At 36.0% G+C, this 7,552-nt stretch overlaps 1 protein-coding gene across 1 annotated transcript in view; it reads right to left on the bottom strand.

Annotated features, from left to right (window-relative positions):
- Positions 1-7,552, bottom strand: part of LOC102472196 (gamma-interferon-inducible protein 16) — a 91,026-nt gene that overhangs the window by 59,927 nt on the left and 23,547 nt on the right. The window lies entirely within an intron of this gene.

The following is a 7,552-nucleotide window of genomic DNA, read 5'->3' as shown; positions in this document are numbered from 1 at the left end:
AGCAGGAATCAAGACCATAGCAAGCCATGTGACACATAGAGGCTAGACAAAGGTATAAATAAAATGTAAAGCCCTATTTTTCCTTCTGATCATGGCTAACTCAGTAACAGGGTCAAAATTTAATTACCTAATGTGGAAAACTATTGGAAATGATAATTATCAGGCATTGGACAACTGGGGCAAGGCAAAATGGAATAACTGAGGGAAGGAAAATGAAAGACCTGTGTCCGTCTCAGGTTTCTGTACAGTGTTTCAGGAATCTGGTACAGGGGGAGGACCAAGCTTGGCAGTCTTGGCGTATTGAGGAGCAGGAGATGTAATGAGTTCATGTAATGAGAACATGTAATGAGTTCCAACGATGAGTATACAAAAAAAGACCTTCAGAAATCACTATGGTGTTCTGTGGTTGGCTTACTACTACCATTAAGATAGCAAAAGAATACTTCTTAATGGCAATTTTAAAGCTCAGTGGAAGAACCATTACTTATTTATTTTCATTTTTGTCATAGGGCCTGTGCACTTGCCAGAGAGAGACATTTAGACGAGTGAGTACTCACGTTGCAATTCTTTCTCCTTCATTCTCCTCCTGGGAGACATTTAGATGAGTGAGAAATCACTCCCCATGGGTAGTCACGTTGCAATCCTTTCTCCTCCATTCTCCTCCTGAGATTTTGGGCATACACACACACACACACACCTGGTGTGATTTTCAGGCTGCCAGATTTGGATTTGAACCATGGTCAGTCATGTGGGTCCAGCAGCTTAACCACTAGACTGCCTTCTGACCCTGGAAGAACCATTATTAAGCAATGTTTACCTAAAGAATTCTCTGAGCTCATACAGAGTTCTGAATCATTTGGGTCCTCCCTTGGTTGACTAGATAGATTTTCCAGAACATACAGAGCATTTGGTAGATGCTTTGTGCTCTCGTTTGGTTAAAACTTAAACATGAGGATACATTCACTCTATAATCAAGGTGAATTTTTACTTTTCCTAAATTGAGCAAAAAATGATACTCAAAAGGATTACACTAATTGATGAGAGCAGTTAGGTTTAACAAAAGTAAGAATAAAGTACAAAGAGTTCTTATGCACTTCCCACTCTGGTATTTTCTATTATTAACATCTTGTATTAGTGTTCTATACTTATTATAATTGATAAACCAGAGTACACACAATATTATCAACTAAATATTAATAACTAATGTGCATAGTTCATATTAGGATTCATTCTTGGTGTCATGTATTCTATAGATTTTGACGAACAGAAAATGATATGCATCCACAATTACAATATCGTTCAGAATAGTTTTACTATCCTAAAATCCTATCTCCACTTATTCATTTCTCTTTTTCTCTTCTGACCCCCGAGTACCAATGGTCTTCTTACTATTTCTATATTTTATCTTTTCCAGAATATTACAAAGTTTAAGGTAGTCTTTCTAAATTAGCTTCTTTCACTCAGTAATATGTATTCAAGGTATCTCTTGATAGCTCATGTCTAAAAAATAATTATTTAATTTTATTTATTATTATTATTTTTTAATTTGCTGTAGGGCACATGTGAGTGTCTCACAGTTCTGGATGTTTTGCTTTGTCTTTTTCATTCTTTTTCTCTTTGCATTTCGATTTTGGAAGCTTCTACAGATTTCTTTAAGCATACTGATTCTTTTTTCAGCTGTGTCTAGTCTATTGATGGGCCCATTGAAGATATTCTTAATTTCTCTAGTAGGTTTTTTTTTTTTTTTAGAGTTTACTTCATACATGAGAGAGAGACAGACTGACAAACAGACATCCTCAATGGAACCTTACATCATTACCCTCTTCTCAGTCCTGCAGTCAGCCAGGACCATGGGTGTACCTGATGTATTCAGGTAGATTTTGGGACATGAACTCAGGACCTTCACATGTGATTCTAGCATTGCATAACAGCACCCCTACAGCCTACACCACCAAGGTTGGCTTCTCTTATACTGTTTTTAACTTCTGCTATTCCCTTTTGATGCTATCTTAAAGTTTTCAACTCTTCTTACATTACACATTGGTTCTTACAAGTTGCACACCCTTTCCATTAAATCACATAGCAGGGCCAGCTCTGTGGATCAGTAGTAGTATGCTGCTCAAGAGAAACCAGATCCCATATGACAGCCTTCGATGAAATCCCTGGTCCAGTCAGCCTGAAGCACAGGAGGCACATGCATGAGTGCCTAAGATCCAAGGAGCTGGGAGACTGGAGAAAGGGGATTGCAGTGACCAAGCCTTGTGGAAGGTGCTCATCTTTCTCTTTTACTTATGTTAATACATATGCTCTAACATGCCTAAAGAAAACAATTAAATCTCTTAGCATATTAATCATACTTGTTTTAAATTCTCAAGATTAATAATGTCAGTATTTCTCCCATATCTATGTCTGGTTTGAGGACTTGCTTTTTGTCTCTTCAGATTGTGTCTTTTGTCTTTTAATATACCTCATAAAAATTTTGAAAGTGAAACAGCATATACTGAATATAAAAGAGCTGAGGCGTTATGTTAATCTTGCTAGGTGTTTGGCTGTGCTTATTCTTTGCTATAACTGTAAGCATCACAGGCTAAAATTTCTTCTGGGACCCTTATTTTTGTTTTTCTCACTGTTCTGGGTGTTTTCTAGACTTCTTAAGTGAAATCTGAGACGTCATTTCTTTGATTAATACTGCCCTGCAATTATACAGAACACTCTTGAGGTAGTGTAAGATAGGAGAGGGGAAATGACCAGTGGGTTTCTGATTAGGCTTCAATATTTCAGGGAGTTTGGGCCCCTGGGCCTTAACCCTCAGCAAATGCTGCTCTTTTTCCTCCCATCAATCTAAGGTTTATCAGAAAGATTAGAAAAGGCTGGAGTTAGGTATTTCTTCCCCCAGATCTATTAGGCTCTGGTAAAAAACCCAGTTAGATAGAGGTATGATGACAGATTTTTGAGGGCAGGCCTTGTTACTAATGAAGTGCTCTGTAAATACTTAACATGACTGATTGTGCTCACTCACTGACAAAAGCAGTGGAGAATTTTTGTTTGATATACATCATGAGAACTGGTAGGTTCCTGCAGGGAAAGTTCACAAAAATGTGGGCTTTCCTGCCTGGGTACTCCTGTGATTTTAAACTTTCAAATGTGTCCACACTGAACATTTAGAAATTCATCAATTACAGTTTAGGTTATCTGGAATTATAAAAGACCCTGTATTGCCAAGACAATACTGTGCATTAAAAAAAAAAAAAAAGTAGGAGGCATGTCACTCTCTGACTTCAAAATATATGACAGAGCCATGATAACCAAAACAGCATGATGCTGACACAAAAAGAGACTCAAGGACCAACAGAACCAAACAGAAAAACTAGAAACAGGAGCTAGCAGGTAGTGTGGTGGTTGAGGTGCTGGACTCCTGCATGGCTGACCATAGTTCAAGTCCCAAACCTGGTGGCATGCTTTCTCACTTTCCTCTTCTCTCTCTCTGGTCAAACTAATAATAATAATAATAATAATAATAATAATAATAATAATAATAATAATAACAACAATAATAATAATAAAATAAAATAATGATAAAAAACAGAAACAAATCCTGAATCACACAGCCAATTTATTATCTTTAAAAAGCACAGGATAATCCAATGGAGTTAAGAAAATCTTTTCAATGACTTGGAGAACTGGATATCTATTTGCAGAAAAATAAAACTGGGCACCTATTTCTCACCATTAGCAAAAGTCCATTGAAAGTGGATCGATATCTAAATGTAAAACCTCAAACTCTAAAATGACTAGTGGAAAACACAGGGGTGGAAGCACTTGAAAACACTGGAGTGGGCAAAGCTTTCTTAAACAAGACCCCTATAGTGTAAGCAACAATCCCTGAAATAGACATGTGGGACTACATCAAGTTAAAAATCTTCTGCACAGCAAAAGAAATAATAAAGAGTGAAGAGACAAACTGCAGAATGGGAGAAAATGTTTGAAAATTATGCCTCAGATAAAGGATTGATGGCTAAAATATATAAGGAACAAAAGCAGCTCAATTGCAGGAAATCTGATAATCCAATTTAAAAATGGGCAATGGGGCCAACAGGAGGCATAGTGGTTAAGGTGCTGGACTCCCAAATGGCCTACTGTGGTTCAAACCCTTGACCCAGCAGCTTGAAAATCACACCAGACACATGTGTATATGTGCCCTAAATCTTGAGAAGAGAATGAAGGAGAAGGGGTTGTATCTTGGCCACCCCCCCAGGAAGTAATTTTTCACTTTCCCTCTCACTGTCTCTGTCTCTATTAGGTGAGTACTCTATGGCAAAAAATAAATAAATTTAAAAAAATGAGTAAGCTATACACTCAACTATCAAAGGAATACATAAGCATGTCCAAAAATGTATGAAAAATATGTTACTTTCTCTTATCATAAGGGAAATGCAAATCAAAGCCACAATAAGATATCATTTAGTCCTGATCAGAATGACTATAATAACAATAATAAAAAAATCTAGGAACAACAACTGTTGGTGAGGTTGTGGTGAAAACAGAACCCCCCTGCATTTTTAATAGCATTGTAGACTAGTACAGCCTCTATGGAAAACAATAGGGAAGTTCCTTAAAATTTTACAAGTAAAACTACCATATGTTCCAGTAATCCTACTCCTTGGTATTTACCCAAAGGACAGGAAGACATTCATTCAGAAAGACACTTGCACATCTGTATTTATCATAGCATTATTCACAATTGCTAAGACACAGAATCAACCAAGTTTGCAACAGCTAATGACTGGGTTAAGAAAATGTGTGGAGCCCAGAGAATGGTTAACAGTTACATTGCTGGACTCCCATGTAGTTGACTGTGGTTTGAGTATCAGACCTGGTGGCTTAAAACTCACGCTGGTGTGTGTGCATGAGTGCATGCCCAAAATCCCGAGAGGAAAACGGAGGAGAAAGGATTGCGGCATGTCCATCCCTGCCCTCTTGGGGGGGGGGTGTGATTTCTCACTTTCTGTCTCTCTCTCTCTGGTGAGCACACACACCCAACAGCAAAAATCTCTCTAAAAAAGAAGCAAAACGTGGCACATATATACAGTGGAAAATTATTTAACCAGAAAGAACAGCAAAACCCTTGTCATTTGATACCAAGTGGATGTTCCTAGGATATATAAAGTTAAGTAAAATAAGCCAGACTATGAAAGACAAAACTAAACAAACAAACAAAAACAACTCTGGTGAATTAAATTCAAATTAAATGTAGGGATGGAAACAATAAAGGGTAAAAAACTGGAAAAAGCCACAAGCGGAGAAATCGATGAAACCAGATGCTATTTTGTTTTATTTGTTTTAAAAATCAGCAACATCGCCACTATCTTTTAATATTTCTTGCCTTTTTTAGGAAACAAAGACTTTCTGAGATTTTTTTTTTTCATAATATTCATGAAAAATTTGCTCTATTATATTGTTGAGTAGTACTCCATCGAATGGTATACTTCTTTATTTGCTCTTTTTTTCTTGCAGATTTTGGCTGTTACAAATAAATCTACAATAAACATTTCTATACAGGATCATAGTAAAATGTGTGTTTCCATCTTTCTGGGATATTTAGGAATGGTATTCTTTGTAATATTGGGAGTCTGTGTTTGAAATTATAAAAAAACTGCTTAACTATTTTCTAAAGAAATTGTGTTATTTAACATAACTAATAGTATTAGTGGAGCATTTCCATTGGTCCACATCTTTTTTACTATTTGATACAATCAACCTTTATAATTTTAGCCATTCTTGTAAGAATTTCTATCTCTTTATAATTTTTACTACATTTTCCTGATCACTAATAATTTTACATATTTTTCATGTGCTTATTTACAAACTATGTATCTTCTATGGAATGTCTGTTCAAATGTTGTGTTTATTTTTTAAAATTTATTTAGCTTTATATTTGTTATTATTATTTATTTTTAAAAATTTGACCAGAGAGAGACAAAGATAGAAAGAAAGGAAAAAACAAGAAAGCAAGCCACCAGGTGCAAGACTTGAACAGCTGTGAGTCATGTGAGAGTCCAGTGTCACAATCACCATGCAACCTGCCAGCCCCCAAATATTCTGCTTAGTTGGAATTAGATTGCTTGCTTTATTTTTTTTAAAGAGATTTTTGTTATAGGGTGCATGAACGCACATGTGCTCAGTGAGTTTCAGTTGCTGGGCCTGGGACTTGAAATGCTTTCAGCCACATGGAAGTCCAGTGATGTAATCATTACACCATTGACTGGTCCCAGGTAGTTTGCCTTCTAATGATTGGATTCTAAGATTTCTTTGTACAGCCTAGGTATGTCTTCCTTAGCAAGTTGTTGATTCTTTTGTTGTAATAGACTTTAACTTTTTTGATATCTGTAATAGGCTTTCATCGAGTCTCTGAGTTCTGTATTCATGTACTGAACACATTTGTGTAATTTTCAGTCATTTTGTTTTCAACTTGCCAGAATGCATGTGTACTGACCAGAGACAGAGAAGGGTAAAGTGCCCAAAGGGATGAGAGATCATGCCTCAATCTCCTTTCCTCTATCTCTCCACGTTGTTGGGATTTTGGGCACATGTGCACAAGCTCCTGACATGTCTCTTAAGCCACCAGGGAGAAAACTAGAACAGCGGCTGGCCTTATGAGATCTGGCTCTCTCAACCAGTAGGCTATGGGGATGGCCCTTAGCCATTATGTTTTCAGATTTGTTTTTCTGCTTTTTGTTCTCTTCTTCTGGTATTCCTATTTATTATGTAATGAACTTTGTATGGCTATTATTATTTTTTAATTATTTAATTTTTCTTTACTTTTTCCTCTGTGCACATCCTGGTAGATAATTTAGGTTCATCACTATATGAGTATGCTTAGTATTTTTTTTGTTGGAATCTTCAGTCATTTCAGTGGATTTTTCACTATAATTACTAATTTCAGTTCTAGACTTTTTATTTGGCTCTCTTCTGAATCTCTCTTATTCATATCATATTTGCCTCTAATAATTGAAAAATATTTTATTTGAGAGTTTTGCATAAAGTTTTGGTAGTTGTTTTAAAGATTCTGCAAAACATAATACATTATCCCAGCACCTATTTCTACTGGCTACCTCCTCTCCTTTTTCAGTTGAAGATAGGGTGACAATTTCTTATTTCTCTCTAAGTCTGTAAATTTTTTATAAAGAATTATCTCTTATTTAATTTTATTCTTCATTGTTGTTATTATTATTTTTTAATTTGACCAGAGAGACAGAGAGATAGGGAAAGTGAGAAAGCAAACTGCCAGGTTTAGGACTTGAACCATGGTCAGCTGAGTGGGCGTCCAGTGCCTTCACCACCACACCACCTGCAGGCCTCCAAAGTCTGTAACTTTAATTAGGTACTGCGCATTAGTAATATCTTGCAGTGACTTTGGATTTTTAAAAATATTTTAAGACTTCTTTTTTTAATTGTTGCTTTCTGTTCGCATGACATTTCAATCATTGTCTGATAAGTTATCTTTGAAGTCTTCATTTTATGACTTGATATGACAGGTTTATAAAAATCTAAG

Source organism: Tupaia chinensis, unplaced genomic scaffold (assembly GCF_000334495.1).
Source record: "Tupaia chinensis unplaced genomic scaffold, TupChi_1.0 Scaffold000623_1, whole genome shotgun sequence".
Lineage (NCBI taxonomy): Eukaryota > Metazoa > Chordata > Mammalia > Scandentia > Tupaiidae > Tupaia > Tupaia belangeri.
The sequence above is the reverse complement of the archived record's forward strand: the minus strand, read 5'-3'. Positions and strand labels throughout refer to the sequence as shown.